General features: G+C 41.7%; 1 protein-coding gene across 2 annotated transcripts in view; it reads left to right on the top strand.

The window, feature by feature from the left end:
- The window catches only part of cwc22 (CWC22 spliceosome associated protein homolog), a 149,315-nt gene that overhangs the window by 2,926 nt on the left and 128,765 nt on the right, over positions 1-17,624 (top strand). The window contains exon 2 of one of the 2 annotated variants that reach the window (XM_072477472.1): positions 1,616-1,662. The exons of the other annotated variant lie outside the window; for it this stretch is intronic. The gene's annotated coding sequence lies outside the window, so the exon portion shown is untranslated. The remainder of the gene's footprint in view (positions 1-1,615; positions 1,663-17,624) is intronic. 2 annotated transcript variants of the gene reach the window in all.

Below are 17,624 nucleotides of genomic sequence, written 5' to 3'. Positions count from 1 at the left end.
TTATAGATAATGCTTTTAGTTTTATGATTGCGATCATTATTGTTTCCAACATCGTTGAGATACATTATTCTGAATGTGCTATGAGAAGCTATTTTTGTATAAGAAGAATCATTAGCTTAAAAAATTGCCTTAATTCCAAACATCTTAAATTAGGGTTTGTTTCAAAGATGACTTTGCTAACAAAATAATCTCAAAGAAAAGTTTAAAAAAATGTAATAATTCCGAGTTAGGTGTATTAATTGATTTAAAAAAAACAAAAACAAATTTAGGGTATCCAATTTTTTTTTTCCCAATTAAGGGGCAATTTAGCATGGCAAATTTGTGCTGCATCTTGGGTTGTGGGGGTGAGACCCACGCAGTCACAGGGAGAATGTGCAAACTCCACACTGGCAGTGAACCAGGGCCAGGATCGAACCCAGCTCCTCTGCGCCATGAGGAGCAGAGACATTGGGTAACTCAACAAGAATTTGGTTTTGAAATGCTGAATTTTCAGCTTGTGGCTTCCAATAGTTTTTATTTTAGGCAAAATTCTTTAAAGGCTCTTCGGGTGAAAAAGAATATCGACCCCAGTCCAGAATGAACTTCTGTAGAATTGACTTTCAAATGTCTGCAGGATTTTGTGGTTCTTTGCTCCTCTGGCTGTAATCCTGTCTACATCATGGTGAAATGGCAGAAAAGACCACACGGTGTTTTAATATCTTATGGATGGATCAAATGGCAGTATTCAAATTGGTGTGATAATATAATTAAAATTGAAATGAAAAATAGATAGAGGTTGCAACGAACAGCATTGTAGATTTCATTTTAGAAAGAAAATGTTAAAATTGTTCAGCACCGAGTACTGAATGTCTTTGTTAAGCTGAATAGTTTGTTTTAAATTGTCAGGTGATTGTTTAAATGTAAATAAGTTGGTTTCCTTATTAAATCTTTTAATTTACTTTATACCTTCCTCCCCTAATAGGGAACAAATTTTACTCCGTGATTTCGGGTTGTTCAGAGTTGAATGGCAGATTGCTTTGCAGAATGCAACCAGTGTTAATTCCTTGCCATTTATAAGCATGCTTTAAGGGCTTTCATGATATGTTAACAAATTTCTAAATAAATAATTTTGATGTACCAATACAAAATCAAAAGTAAATCTGTTTGGATTTGAGGTTTTGGTGTTGCAACAAAATCGCAGCATGCAAAACCAACTTGGTACAGTTACCAGATGACAAAATAACATATCTGTAATTTCTGTATTAGCTTGCAGATTTATTTGTTGTTTTTTGCGCTAGGTTCTTGTTCATTTGATCTTGTGCAGCTCACTGTATTGACTCGGCATTGAAGTTGCAGTTAGTTTATGCTTTCTTTGCCTTCTAAATTGATTATAGATGTACCAGTGATGTAAAGTTCTCATGCCAGTAAGCAAGACCGCAATGAAAGAAGGATGACTTCAGAAGTGTGGGTTGTCTTTCTGCAGCCTGAGTAAATGAAACATTTCCCATGGTGAACAGTTGATCATCTATCTTAAGAGTTTTGCAATTTTATGTCTGTGTTCCCAATGTGTGGTTTGTAAACTTGGATCTCCTCCTCTCGCTTCTTATATTTTAAATAACTTACTTTTAACTTGTAGAGTTAAAATCAACTTGGCAAGCCCAAAAAGAATACACCGAATATCAGGTACAAAACATCTATTTATGAATGATTGATAAAATGTCCTTGAAGTTTTGTATGTTTTTTTTTTAAAGAACTAAGAGAGCTGATAAATGTTTGACAAACTATAGAGCAAAGGACTGGGAAAAGTGTGTCCTAGAAATTAAGGGCTCAAAAAGAGACTATTCAGTCCACTGTATAGTATTACTACTGACTTGTGATCGGCACAATCCTAAAGTATTCCCACTGTCCTGTTCTCGCATTCCTGTGTCTTTTTTTGCTTCAACTGATTACTCTGTTGTTCACTTTTAAAGGGATACTAGCCTCTCATCAGTATATGCACAGACCATTCCATGCTTTAACAGTTCTCTCTTCAAGGAAATATTTCTTAATTTTCTGTGACAATTTTAAATTCACCCATCAATACTGGCTTCTTAATCAGAGGAAATCATTTCCTATTCAAGTTGGCAAAAAAATATATGATTTTAAAAAACTGTGAAGCTCCCCCAATTGAGTAAAAACGGTCCCAGAATCTTGATTCTCTTGTGTTGTCCGAACAAGTTTGCACTTTGCATCCCCTATGCCATTGTCCTTTTATAATGGGGTGCCGAAATCTGTACACAGTACTTGGCCTCACTACTGCATTGCACAAATTTGTCCCATCCCCATTGTTTTTGTGCTTATTTTTTATTGTTACAACCATAGAATCCCTCCAGTCCCAATTTACACTGACTGCAGTACAGCCTATCGAGTCTGTGCTGACCCTCTGAAAGAGCACCCGGGTTCGAATCCCACCACGACAGATGGTGGAATTTGAATTCAATTTTAAAAACTGGAATTAAAAGTCTAATGACAATCATGAAATCATTGTCGATTGTTGTAAAACCCCACCTGGTTCACTTATGTCATTTAGGGAAGGAAATCTGCCATCCTTACCTGGTCTGGCCTATATGTGACTCCAGACCCACAGCAATGTGGTTGACTTTTAAATGGCCTCAGGGATGGACAACCAGCAATGCAAACATCCCATGAATGTATAACACAAATGCCCACTCCACCACCCTATCCCCCCATCCCCACCTAACCTGCCCATCTTTGGACTGTGGGAGGAAGCCGGAGAACCCAGAGGAAACCCACACAGACAAAGGGAGAACTTAAAAACTCTTCACAGTAACCCAAGGCTGGAATTGAACCCGGGTCCCTGGTGCTGTGAGACAGAAGTGCCAACCACTGTGCCACCGTGCCGCTCCGTGGTCTTGGTTGATAGTTCTTGTTTCTGGTTTGAAATGGTGTATTGCTGCCCTGTTGTGTGCATATGAAATTTCATTACAGATTGAATTTGTCACACGGCTAACAAGTTGCTCATTAACATAATTGAAGTTCGTTTTTGGGGGGAAATTATCCAATTGAATTTATGCCTTATTTTGAGGAGACTGACTGTGAGAAGAAAAGTAAATAAACAAATGGTAATAAATAAATGGCAGATTTATTGCACAAGCAACTAATGCAGAACAAAGTGTTACTTATGCAATCCAAAACTTCATGGGTTTAAAATTATGTACACAAACAGCATTAGTTAATAATGGTGATATGAGATTTAAAACAGCAGCTTCTAGTATACTCGCTTCCATAGTGCAATTAGGAAAAGCGGCTTGACTAGCCATGCTCTGGTGGTTGGCAGTTGGGATGAGCCGAAGCTTGCCAATACTAGCCAATAATTCAAACTCCAGCTGAGCACTCCCAAGTTGAACCCAAGACCTGTCTGAGGGTTGCCTCCGGGTGCTCCGGTTTCCCCTCACAATTCCCGAAAGACGTGCTTGTTAGGTGAATTGGACGTTTTGAATTCTCCCTCTGTACCCGAACAGGCGCTGGAATGTGGTGACTAGGGCATGTTCACAGTAACTTCATTGCAGTGTTAATGTAGACCTACTTGTGACACTATTGAAGGTTATTATCATTATTGCACATGTGGGAAGCTTTATCTGCAATATGTTGAAATATTGTTCCTAAAGAAGTCCATGATGCTCATGGCCTTGTAGATGCAGGTGTTGGGAGAATCCTGCTTCATCACTTTGTAGATGGAATAACTCATTCCTCTACCGTATCCACCGACTGTTGCTCTTTGAAACTTTATTCAGGACTGTCACTCTGAGGCAATTTTGAACTCGGTGATGTGTCACTGCTGAAGCCACACTTTCAAGTTCAACACCTTTCAAAGACATAAAATGACAATGGATGTAAATATTAGATTAGATAAATCAATGTTGACTTGTTTGAGTGACCAGTAAAGTTGTGGATTGTTTCACAGAAGCTTTTGATCTGTTGTAAACCTGTAATATTGATTTCTGTATTGCTGCACAAATTATTTTCAGATAGTATACCCCATGTGCAATGTTATGTCACGCAAATGTTTCAGTAATAAATTTTGCAGGACATTTTGCTTTATTCTATCCTGATTAGATATCTATCACAAATATCTTGTCAGGATGAACCAGGCTAGTTGAAAATTGGTATGTAATATTCAGTCTGAGAACTGGCTGTAATGAAAGTTTTTTTTTCATCCTATCTATTTCGCCTGGATTCAAACAGAAATGAAAAGGCAATGTTTTAGTCTCCGATGTTAAATAGTTCCCAGATACTAAAAGCATGGCAATTTAGTTACCAGTCTCTTGCTATGCAATTTAGGACCTAATGTAAGATTTTAAATCTTAACCCTCATTAACTCATGTCTTGGTGTTTTTTAATTTTGAAATTTCAGATGCACTGCTCAAATTAGAAGTATGATAATTGTGTAATAGGCATGGGGAGGTGAATAGCGCACAAGATGCAGATGCTATATAAAGTTGGTTTTAAGAATGGTATTATCTTGAATACTGCCAAAACTTAAGATTTATTTCCGTTCAGTCTCAAAAGGATTAATTCAAGTAGGTTTAGCACAGTGGGCTAAACAGCTGGCGTGTAATGCAGAACAATGCCAGCAGCGCTGGTTCAATTTCTGTACTGGCCTCCCCGAACAGGCGCCGGAATGTGGCGACTAGGAACTTTTCACAGTAACTTCATTGAAGCCTACTTGTGACAATAAGCTATTTTTATTACAAAGAGTACTTTGTGTTCACTATCGAGTTTAAAAAGCCCTTGTGTAATACAAAGTTCAAAACTGGTGGTCCTCACCTGTATCTCTCTTAACAAAGATTGAGCACCAATCTCTTGTTTGCTCTTCCACCCTCTTACTTGTGATGTAGAGGAAATAATGCTTAGTCTTGTGTTGTGTAGCAAATGAATTACATATTACTGCACCGATGTGGAGTGTGGAAGTCTTCAACGTAGTTAAACTTCTATTTGGGCATGGCTCTCTAGGGGCAAACTTTGCTAGGCATCTTGCTTATCGTGATCACCAAAGCTGTAGATCAGTTAACTGTTGAGTGCTGATTTCCTCAAAAATACACCATGTTTCCACTCTCTGCCTCAGCTACTCACTGTAGCGCAGCATCCTCAAACCCCTCGCATAAGGATATTTTTCATCACCTCTGTATGATGATGATTAAAACTTGCCGTCTAAATTACATGATTTTGTACTTGGTGGAAGCTCAACACCGGTTGGAATTCGAATGACTTTTAATAAGAGTGCCCAAAGTTGTTTGACTTTGCCAGCTGCTTAGGTGCATGAAGCATGCAAACTTTAGATAGCATCTTTCATCTCTAGAAGTCCCAAAGTGCTTCACTGTGTGAAGTTGCTTTGAAGTGTAGGTTCTGATATAATATCCGAAAATTCAGAAGCCAATTTGTGCTCCAGAATGTTACACGATCGGCTTTGAGATAAAGTGACCAGTACTCTTATTTTTTTTTAGTCCTTTTATTTAAAAGACTTTCACCAATTCCAGCCTCTCTCAGTTGTGTTAAAGTGTCAGTTTGGATTGTGCATCAAAGACTCTGCCTGGGACTGACTTGAGGTGAAAGTGAGCTAAAGTTACACCCAATGTTCTGAAAGCACACAGAATTTATGTGCTAAGTTTTGGTTTAGTTGTCCACTTGTAGTGGCAGAGTGAGCATTAGACCATAATCAGAGGAGGTACAAGCTGGGACGCAATGCTGGCGAAAATTGCTGAGGTACACTGCAATGAGGCCACGGGTGAAAGCTGAGGAAGCAGATTTTACAATTGTGCAGTAGGGAGTAATGAAAGTTGTCAAATGCAGGACTGATTGGTATGTGGGACATTGTGCAAGATAGGATATTGTTTGACGAGTCTTTGAGGAGTTGGAATGCAAAAGCTGGAGAAGCATGATGCAAAAATTCTGTTTTGGGGACAAAAAAAAAATCATAGAATCTACGGCACATAGACAGGCCCTTTGGCCCAAACTGGTCCATGCCAACCAAAAAGCCTATCTAAGCTCTCTCCATTTGCCTGCATTTGGCCCAATATCCCTCTAAATCTTTCCGATTCTTGTATATAGAATCAAGAGTTAAAGGAAATGCAGGAGAAACCTTTCAGAAAATAATTGGTAGCTTTGGTGCAGGTTACTGTCACAGTGGTAAAATATATCCGAATATACCTCAAGAATGAACTAAACTGGTTCCAGTCAATAAATCGGATTTGTAATGTCAGAAGTGCACCTGGTGAAATGGTGGCCGATATGGACTGAAGATCTTCTACATGAATCAGCAATTACGTTTAATTTTGTAGATATCGACTAAAATGTGAGGAGACAACTAGAGCAAAACCTCATTCGCCCACCCAAAATTCAATAGTAACTTCTTGACAAGTGCTCAGGATGTGCCTGAAGGCTTTCACCTTACAATTGAAGCACCTGCATCGTACCAGTGCCTGCCACCCTTTCAGTATCTTTGTTACTTCTAAGGAATACTACAATCAGCTTTATGATCTGAACTCTCATCAATTTGGAATCAAATTAAGATTGCCCAAATTTGTTTGAATTCGGGCCTTTACAGTTGGCTGTGAGATGACTTGTATGCAGACCAATTTAAAAAAAAAAGTTTAATCAATGGGTTTCATGGGTTCAAATCACACTCCAAAGATTTGAGCATGTAATCTAGGATGCCACAGTTGTGTAGTGCTCTGGAGATGCTGCATTGTTGAAGGTGTTTTCTTTTGGATGAGATATTAAACTGAGTCCTCCACTTGATTCAAAAGATCCCATGGCACTATTTGAAGAGCCACGGTAGTTTTCAAGGTGTCATGACCAACATTTATCCTACTAACATCATTAAAACAGATTTATTATTAATTGACTTCATGGCTGTTTGCCACATTTCTGTACATAACAACAGTGGCTATGCTTAAAGTGCGTCACTGACTTCCTTGGAACGTCATTGACTGCTTTGGAATATCTTGAGACATTGAAGGTGCTTTAAAATGCTTTATTATACATTGAGTTCCTATCTTCACTAAACTTAGCTTGGAAATCCCCTTTCTGCAAATTTCAGCTCGTTTCTGTCCTTCTTCACTAAGAAACTGAAAGATGGTGAATTTAGAACAAGTGATAAAATTAGAAAACTGGAACTTGATTGTTTTTCCATGCTTAGTTACAGAATATTCAAATCTTCAAAATGCAGTTAGAATGATTGATTTCTCTTTTAATGAGGTGCACCACTTGGTACAATAATTTGGTTTAAATCTTATTCAGGTATCGTCTTCCCAAGGTTGGCAAGGTTTTGTGGTAAAATGCAGAAGTACAATTGGGGATTTTCCCTGACTGCAGTTGTTCTGTAATTAAATTATGTAAATATTCATCAAGTGGTCTTGTACTGCCGCTGCTCTTTCTCAGTCTCAAGTTGCAGTTTCAGTCCTATGGATTTATGCTAAATGTTTTTATTAGGTTCATAACTATAATTCTATACTATAAAGGGTAAACAGGTTGCAGATAACTAGTTTGCCTTTGTTTTTAGCGGTAATGAAGCTAGATTTTGACTGACCCTATTTCATTGAGGGATGATGGCCTATCAAGCCCATATTGGTTCTATGTACAGCAATAGAAAGAGTACAGAAGAGTTTCACCAGGATGTTGCCTGGGCTGGGGCATTTCAGCTATGAAGAGACTGGTTTGGCTGAGGTTGCTTTTCTTAAGAGTAGAGAAGGCTAAGGGTGGACCTGAGGTGTACAAAACTATGAGGGACATAGATAAGGTAGATAGGAAGACACTTTTCTCCTAAGTAGCTGGGTCAATAACTAGTGGGCAGAGATTTAAGGTAAGGGGCAGGATATTTAGAGAGGATTTGAGGAAAGACCTGTTCACCATAAGAGCGAAGAGAATCTGGAACTCACTTCCTGAAGGGATGGTGGAGGTGGGAACCTTCATAACATTTATGAAGCATTTGGAGGAAAACTTGAAACACCATAGCATGCAAGGCTACTGACCAAGTGCTGGAAAATGGGAATAGAGTAGAGAGGATGTGGATGGCTGATGCAGACATGATGGGCCGAAGGGCCTCTTGCTGTGCTGTAAAACCCTATGACTAATCCAGCCAGTTCCATTCCCATGCTCTGTGTCCGTATCCCTGCAAGTTTATTTCCTTCAAGCGTCGATCCAATTTCTTTTTTGAGGTCATTACTATTCATTGCATAAAAATACTCTTCCTCACATCCCCCTTGCAACACTCACCAAAATCTTAAATCTGTGAGCTCTAGTCCTTTTCCTAATCATAGATTATCATAGAATTTACAGTGCAGGAGGAGGCCATTCGGCCCATCGAGTCTGCACCGGCTCTTGGAAAGAGCACGCTACCCAAGGTCAACACCTCCACCCTATCCCCATAACCCAGTAACCCCACCCAACACTAAGGGCAATTTATCATGGCCAATCCACCTAACCTGCACATCTTTGGACTGTGGGAGGAAACCGGAGCACCCGGAGGAAACCCACGCACACACTGGGAGGATGTGCAGACTCCGCACAGACAGTGACCCAAGCCGGAATCGAACCTGGGACCCTGGAGCTGTGAAGCAATTGTGCTATCCACAATGCTACCGTGCTGCCCCAGCTTTTCTTCATCAATCTTATTTAAATTTGTCATAATCTTGTACTCCTCTGACAAATCTCCCCTAAATCTCCTTTGCTCTAAGAGAACAATCTCAGCTTCTCAATATGACCTCTTATTTTATTTCAGTCATTCCTGGAATCATTCTAATAAATTTCCTCTGCACCCTCACATCCTTCCAAAAGGGTCGTAATACTGGATGCAATACTCTAGTACTCTAATTGTGGCCTGACCAGAAATTTACAGTGGTTTGGCATAACATCCCTTCTATTGTTCTCAGTGCTTCTATTTATGAAGTCCAATATCCCAATGCTTTGCTAACTACATAAGGGCACTTTACCTGAATGCTCATAGCATTCGAAACAAGGTAAATGAGTTGATGGCACAAATCATCGCGAATGAGTGTGATTTAGAGGCCATTACAGAGACATGGTTGCAGGCTGGTAGCGACTGGGATTTAAATACCCAGGGGATCAGACTATTCGGAAGGACAGACAGGAAGGTAAGGGAGGTGGTGTAGCTCTGATATTTAAGGATGTCATCAGGGCGGTAGTGAGAGATGATATAGGTTCTATAGAGAAAAAGGTTGAATCTATTTGTGTGGAAATGAGAAATAGCGAGGAGAAAAGGTCACTGATAGGCATAGTCTATAGGCCACCAAATAATAATGGGGCGGGCAATAAATAAAGAAATAACTGATGCATGTAAAAACGGTACGGCAATTATCATGGGGGATTTTAATCTACATGTCGATTGGTCAAACCAGGTTGGTTAAGGCAGCCTTGAGGAGGGGTTCATAGAACGTATCCATGATAATTTCCTCGAACAATATGTAGTGGAACCTACGAGGGAGAAAGTTATCCTAGATCTGGTCCTGTGTAATTTGAAGGAATAATTAATGATCTCATAGTTAGGGAAATTCTCGCAAGGAGCGATCACAGTATGGTTGAATTTAAAATACAGATGGAGTGTGAGAAGGTAAAATCCAATTCCAGTGTCTTGTCCTTAAACAAAGGAGACTACGATGGGATGCGGGAGGAGTTGGCTAAAGTGGACTGGGAGCCAAGACTTATGGTGGGACAATTGAGGAACAGTGGAGGACTTTAAGTGATTTTTCACAATGCTGAGCAAAAATACACACAGGTGAAAAGGAAGGACTGTAGGGATAGGGATAATCAGCCATGGATATCGAAGGAAACAAAGGAGGGTATCAAATTGAAAGAAAATGCATACAAAGTGGCAAAAACTAGTGGAAAACAAGATTAGGAAATATTTAAAGGTCAACAGAAAGTCACAAAGCTATAAAGAAAAGTAAGGTAGATCATGAGAGTAGACTACTCAGAATGTAAAAACAGGTAGCAAAAGTTTCTACAAATATATAAAACGAAAAAGAGTGGCTAAGGTCAACATTGATCATTTAGAGGATGAGAAGGGGGATTTAATAATGGGAATTGAGAAAATGGCCAAGGCATTGAACAGAAATTTTGCGTCACTCTTCACAATAGAAGACACAAATAACATACCAATAATTGATGGCAAGGAAGCTATGGCAGGTGACGACCTAGAAACGATCATTATCATTCAGGAGGTAGTGTTCGGCAAGCTAATGGGGCTAAAGGTAGACCAGTCTCCTGGCCTTGATGGAATGCATCCCAGGGTACTAAAGGAGATAGCAAATGTGCTTGTGGTAATTTACCAAAATTCGCTGGACTCTGGGGCAGTTCCAGCAGATGTGATACCACTGTTTAAAAAAGGAGATAGACAAAAGGCTGGTAACGTTTAGACCGGTTAGCTTAACTCTGTAGTGGGGAATTAATCTTCTTATCACGGAAGAAATAGCGAGACATCTGGATAGAAATTGTTCTATTGGCAGACGCAGCGTGGGTTCATGAAAGGCAGGTCATGTTTAACTAATTTAGTGGAATTCTTTGAGGACGTTAAGAGCGCGGTGGATGTGGTATATCTGGATTTCCAGAAGGCATTCGACAAGGTGCCGCACAAAAGTTGCTGCATTAGATAAAGGTGCACAGCGTTACAGGTAATGTATTAACATGGAGAGAGGATTGGTTAACTTTGAGAAAGCTAAGAGAGGGGCGGCATGGTAGCACAGTGGTTCGCACTGTTGCTACACAGCGCCAGGAACCGGGTTCGATTCCCGGCTCGGGTCACTGTCTGTGCGGAGTCTGCATGTTCTCCCTGTGTCTGCGTGGGTTTCCTCTGGGTGCTCCGGTTTCCTTCCACCAGTCCCAAAAGACGTGCTTGTTAGGTGAATTGGACATTCTGAATTCTCGCTCAGTGGACCCGAACAGGCACTGCAGTGTGGCGACTTGAGGATTTTTACAGTAACTTCATTAATGTAAGTATAAAAATAATAAATCATCTTTATTGTCACAAGTAGGCCTACATTAACACTGCAATGAAGTTACCGTGAAAAGTCCCTAGTTCCGGTGCCTGTTCAGGTACACTGAGGGAGAATTCAGAATGTCCAAATTGCCTAAAAGCACGTCTTTCGGGACTTGTGGGAAGAAACCAGAGCACCCGGAGGAAACCCGTGCAGACTCCGCACAGACAGTAACTCAAGCCGGGAATTGAACCTGGGATCCTGGCGCTGTGAAGCAACAGTGCGATGCACTGTGCTACCATGCACTTATGACACTAATTAAGATTATTATTCAAAGGGTGTGTTTCTGGTTGGTGATCGGTGGCTAGTGGTGTACCTCCGGGATCAATGTTGGGACCGTAATTGTTTGCACTTTACACAGATGGTTTGGAGTTGGAACCGTTGGGGACCAAGTGCAATGTGTCAAAATTCGCAGATGATAGTAAGATGAGTGGGAGAACAAAGTGTAGAGGACACAAAGTCTGCAGAAGGATATAGATAGTTTAAGTGAATGGGCAAGGGTCTGGCAAATGGAGTACGAAATAAATGAAAAAAAATGAATAAAGCCCCCCCCCCCCCGAACTTGTAAAACAAAAAGCTGTGGCTGTTTTTAAAAAAAAAAAAGCGGCTGCACTGCGCTTGATGATGTGTGCCGATGATCTGGCACACATGCGCAGTGGGGCCACATTTTTTTTTACATGTTCATGGCCATTTTGAAGGCCGCTTGCAGCCTGTCATAGAATTTACAGAGCAGAAGGAGGCCATTCAGCCCATCGAGTCTGCACCGGTTCTTGGAAAGAGCACCCTACCCAAGGTCAACACCGCCACCCTATCCCCATAACCCAGTAACCCCACGGGCAATTTTGGACACTAAGGGCAATTTATCATGGCCAATCCACCTAACCCGCACATCTTTGGACTGTGGGAGGAAACCAGAGCACCCGGAGGAAACCCACGCACACACGGGGAGGATGTGCAGACTCCGCACAGACAGTGACTCAAGCCAGAATCGAACCTGGGACCCTGGAGCTGTGAAGCAATTGTGCTATCCACAAGGCTACCGTGCTGTGTTTTTAACAGCCGGCTGCTGCGTGCAGATTTGCGAGATCGGGAGTCCCGCGACGGACGGCTCTGCGACATTGACATTGCCTGGAGTTCGATGTTAGTAAATTTATTTAAATTGCAAAACATTCAGAGGCGCGGTGACACAGTGGCTAGCACTGCTGCCTATGGCGCTGAGGACCTGGGTTCGATCGCAGCCCCGGGTCACAGTCTGCGCATTCTCCCCATGTCTGCGTGGATTTCACCCCCACAACCCAAAGATGTGCAGGTAGGTGGATTGGCCACACTAAATTGCCGTTTAATTGGAAAAAAATAATTGGGTACTCTTTATAAATAAAAATGTAAATGGTACAAAATTGCAGCATTCTGATGTGCAGAGGGACCTGGGTGTCCTTTGTGCATGAATTGCAAAAAGTTGATTTACAGGTGCAGCAGGTAATTAAGAAGGCAAATGGAATTTTGTTCTTTACTGCTAGAGGGATGAAGTTTAAAAACGAGGTTATTCATAGAATTATCATAGAATTTACAGTGCAGAAGGAGGCTATTCGGCCCATCGAGTCTGCGCCGGCTCCTGGAAAGAGCACCCTACCCAAGGTCAACACCTCCACCCTATCCCCATAACCCAGTAACCCCACCCAACACTAAGGGCAATTTTGGACACTAAGGGCAATTTACCATGGCCAATCCACCTAACCTGCACATCTTTGGACTGTGGGAGGAAACCGGAGCACCCGGAGGAAACAAACGCACACACGGGGAGGATGTGCAGACTCCGCACAGACAGTGGCCCAAGCCGGAATCAAACCTGGGACCCTGGAGCTGTGAAGCAATTGTGCTAACCACAATGCTGCCGTGCTGCCCAGAAATGTTCTATCTGTGTAGGGTGCTGGTGTACTGTGCATATTTTGGTCTCCTTACTTGAGAAATTATGTACTGGCCCTGGAGAGAATGCAGAGGAAATTCATTATGTTGATTCCAGAGTTGAGAGGATTGGCTCATGAGGAGACACTGAATAGATTGGCGCTGTACTCATTGGAATTTAGAAGAATGAGGGGGGATCTTACAGAAACATATAAAATTATGAAGGGAATAGATAAGATAATAGAATAGATAAGCAGGGAGGTTGTTTCCACTGGCAATGAAACAAGAACTAGGGGGCATAGCCTCAAAATAAGGCAGAGTAGATTTAGGACTGAGTTGAGGAGGAACATCTTTACCCAAAGGGTTGTGAATCTGTGGAATTCCCTGCCCACTGAAGCAGTTGAGGCTCCCTCATTGAATGTTTTTAAGGCAAAGATAGATAGATTTTTGAACAGTAAAGGAAATGAGGGTTATGGTGAGCAGGTGGGTAAGTGGAGCTGAGTTACAAAATGATCAACCGTGATCTTATTGAATGGCGGAACAAGCTCGCGGGGCCAGGTGGCCACTCCTCGTAGTTCTTAAGTTTCTATGTTATTAACGTACTCGGGAGCTATGTCCTGCACTTAAATAATCTGTGCACATGAACACTAAGGTCTGCCTGTAACTGCCTACTCTTTAGAACAATGCCATTAAGTAAGTTTTGCTTCACTTTCTCCCTTTTTATAAAATGCGTCGCATCACATTTCTCAACTGTCAAGTTACACCTGACAGTTATCTGCTTATTATGCAGCACGGTAGCACACGTGGCTAGCACTGTAGCTTCACAGTGCCAGGGTCCCAGGTTCAATTCCCTGCTGAGTCGCTGTCTGCGGAGTCTGCACATTCTCCCTGTGTCTGCGTGGGTTTCCTCCGGGTGCTCCGGTTTCCACCCACATTCCAAAGATGTGCAGGTTAGGTGGATTGGCCATGCTAAATTGCCCTTGGTGTCCAAAAAGGTTGGGAGGGGTTATGGGGATAGGGCTTAAGTGGGTCGGTGCAGACTCGATGGGCAGAATGGCCTCCTTCTGCACTGTATGATCTATGTATGTATTCTGCAAGCCTATCTATGAGATCTATTGCAGGCGACTGGTATCTTCCTTGCTGTGGCGGAATCTCCCAAGTTTCACATCTTGGGCAAATTTTGACAATTTTCTCTGTTTTCCATTATCCAAGTGCACACATCCCAGCTCCTCTCGTCTTTCTGATCCATATTGCAGTGCAATGTCTGACAAGTAGAGTTGCTATCCTGGGGTATTGAGCCTGTAAGACAGGCAAACAGTACCAGAAACATAGTCAAGTGCCCTCACTTTCCCAGCTCGGCCACATGACCTACCGGTTTTCCCAACATTTAGCTAGTTGCATATGCTGGCCTATACTTGCACCAATTAGCTGATGGGACAAGACTAGTGTTCACAGAATTGAGATTTTGGACAAGAGTTGCAGGGATGGATGTGAGGAAATTATTTTTTATGGAATGAGAGGTAATGACCTCGAACTTGGGTTGTGGAAGCAGGGACAATTAATGAAATTTAAAAGAAACTGGATGGACACCTGAAGGAAATAAACTTGCAGGAATACAGGAACCGAGCAGGGGATTGGGGCTGATTGGATTGCTGCACAGAGAACCAATATGAACTTGATGGACCAAAGGGCCCTTTGAGTCATTTATGAAATAAGTCAGTTGAAATGTGGCTTCATTACTTGGCTCACCTCATTTCCCACCACCAGTTTCACCAATGCCTCCTTACAATTTGGACTGGAACATAATGGTCAAGGAAGTTCTTCTGAACTTCAGAAATTCTTTCCCTCTTTGTAACATTATCCCAATTGATATTGGGGAATTAAAAGCCCCACTATCGCTACTCTGTAGTAGCAGATCTCTTTGGTTTCCCTGCAGATTTGCGCCTCCAACTCTCCCACGGTTTGGAGCATGATTGTAGCTTTTTTCGCTTATCAATTCAAAACTAATGGATTGTACTGAGGACATCTCAACACTGCAATGTCTTCCCTAATCCGTACTATCATCGCAATTCCCTTTTTTGCTTACTTATCTTTTCTTGATACTTTGCATCTCTGAATATTAAGCGCCCAGACCTCACCATTTTTCTAGATTATATTTCCAATTTGGCAATTTATGCTTGTAGTTTACCGACCTTATTCACCAGACTTTGTGCATTTACATACTCCTTATATTCCTCATAGTCCTCCTTAGTCTGTTCCTATCTAATAGGGGATTACTTCCTTCTCTAGAACTATCCTATGCTCTTGCATCTTTATGTACCTTATTCCTCTTCTGCTTCCTTATGCTGATGCCCATTTCCCGGCCAATTTAGTTTAAATTCTCTCTAATCACAGTTGAGAACCTTTCCTTGAGGACATTGGTCCGAGCCCAACTGTCCTTTTTGAATAGGTGCCTCCCCCCCCAGCAAAGCACCCTATACCCCAAGAATCTAATGCTCTTCCTCCTGCTCCACGCCACAAGTCATGCATTGATGCTTCGTAGCTTGATATTTCAACTCACTAGCCTACTGGTAGGAGTAATCCAGAGGTGAATATCTATGAGTCCTACTATTTGTCCTTGGCTTCTGAAATCTGACTGTACAGCATCAATACCTGTCACCTCTGTCTTTGGTACCAATGTGTACAAGAGGTTTTGGCTCACTCCATTCCCCGTGCAGAATATTCTGAATCCTTTCTGTGGTGTCCTTTATTCTGGCACCAAGGAAGCAACACCATGCAGGATTTACAATGATGGTTACAGAAATCCATTTCTGCCTCCCTAACTATAGAATCCCCTCGAACAACCACATTTCAATTTTTCCCTGTTCCTTGCTGTGTCGTCCTTTCCACATTGATGCCGTGATCGGGTTGCACTCCTTCAATGTTTCATCACTCCCAGTAGGCTCTCGTGCTGAGAGCTGGTCCTAGCAGTCTCCAATGTTGAAAATTAAAAGTTCATTTGTCAGCCTGTATTACTATGCTTTCTTCGAGCCTGATGGTGGTGCTGTTTTACCACTTTGGATATAAACTGCAAATTATTTTCGGTGGTATAATCTTGCTTCTAGAATTTGTCCCAATGCTACTGAAAACCCCATGCTTTTCATGTTAAAAACTGAAGTAAGGAATTAACAATGCGATTGTTGTGAATATATGACCACTCTGTTTTTGAGTAAATTGTGCCATTCCGTGATCCTTCTGTCCATACTTCAAACAGAATGTATAGTTAGCAGATTTCAAATAAATTCAGTTCTCCTGGCTGAATAATAAAATGTTAGTTAATTAGCACATAATAAAGATAGGATGGTAGGTGATGTGTTGTGACTGCAGAATATGGATTCTGGACAACCGTGTGATCCAGGGCGCAAACATCTCTAATAAATGTCAGAGGCTTGACCTTCAACTCAGAACCATTGAGCTGGTGAGCGAACTGCAGGCATTGCGATGCATCAGGGAGGGGGGAAGTTAACTAGTTATTTGGTAGAACCCCAAAGATAATCTCTGGATTATTACCTGAGCTACAAACAAATTTGCGTAGGGTAATTAAGATGCGAGAGATGAATGCATGGCTCAAAAACATGAGATAATCGGGTTTCAATTCATGGAGCACGGGAAAGTGGGAGCTGGATCATAGGAATGGGCATCGCCTGAAACAAGCTGGGACCAATGTTCTGACGAGTCGTATAACCCGGGTGGTAGAGAAGGCTTCAACTAAAGAGTGGGGAGAGGAATCATCTGAGAGGAGTCAATCCAAGGATAACAGTGAGATAATAGAGTAGGGTAGCGAGTTGGGTAAAGATAACCAAAGTGAGGCAGGGTGGGACAGAGCACACAAATTTAAAAGTGCAGCAGCAGATAAGGCCAAAATTTGTAAGAAGGGTAAAAAGATAGTTAAAGGCTCTGTATCTGTTTGTGCATGGTATTCAGAACAAAATGGATGAATTATTAGCGCAGATAGGAATAAATATGTGTTAACTGATAGTCCTCACGGGGACATGGATGCAGGATGATCAAGATTGGGACCTGAATGTTGTGGGATTTTTGACATTTGGAAAAGATAAAAAGTTAAGAGAAGCTGGTGGGGTAGCTCTGTTAATGAAAGATATTATTAGTACAGTAGTGAGAGAGGACTTTGGCTTGAAAGAGCAGGATGCAGATCCTGTAATACAGCTTTGGTAGCGATGAGACATAGGAAAGGTAAGAGGTCACATGTCGGTGTAGTTAATAGGCCTCCTAACAGTACTTAAAACTGTCACAGAGTATACAGGAAGAAATAAATGGGGCATGTAAGAAAGGTACCAAAAATATCATGGGTGACTTGAATCTAAATGTGGATTAGACAAATCAGATTGGCAACGGTAGCCTGGAAGAATGTATGTGGAAAATTTCTTACAGCAGTGCGTTCTCGGGCCAACCAGGTAACAGGGTATTCTAGACCTGGTTACGAGCAATAAGGGGCATCTTGACAAATACATGAATAGAGGGATACGGACCCAGGAAGTGTAGAAGATTGTAGTTTAGTCGGGCAGCATGGTCGGCACGGGCTTGGAGGGACGAAGGGCCTGTTCCTGTGCTGTACATTTCTTTGTTCTTTTTTGTTCTGTGAGACGGGGGTTAATCATTTGATAAGACAAGATAAGATCTCATGGTGTAGGG

This window comes from Scyliorhinus torazame, chromosome 2, assembly GCF_047496885.1.
Source record: "Scyliorhinus torazame isolate Kashiwa2021f chromosome 2, sScyTor2.1, whole genome shotgun sequence".
In the NCBI taxonomy this organism is placed as follows: domain Eukaryota; kingdom Metazoa; phylum Chordata; class Chondrichthyes; order Carcharhiniformes; family Scyliorhinidae; genus Scyliorhinus; species Scyliorhinus torazame.
Note: the sequence above shows the minus strand (reverse complement) of the source record. Positions and strands in the feature narration are given on the sequence as shown.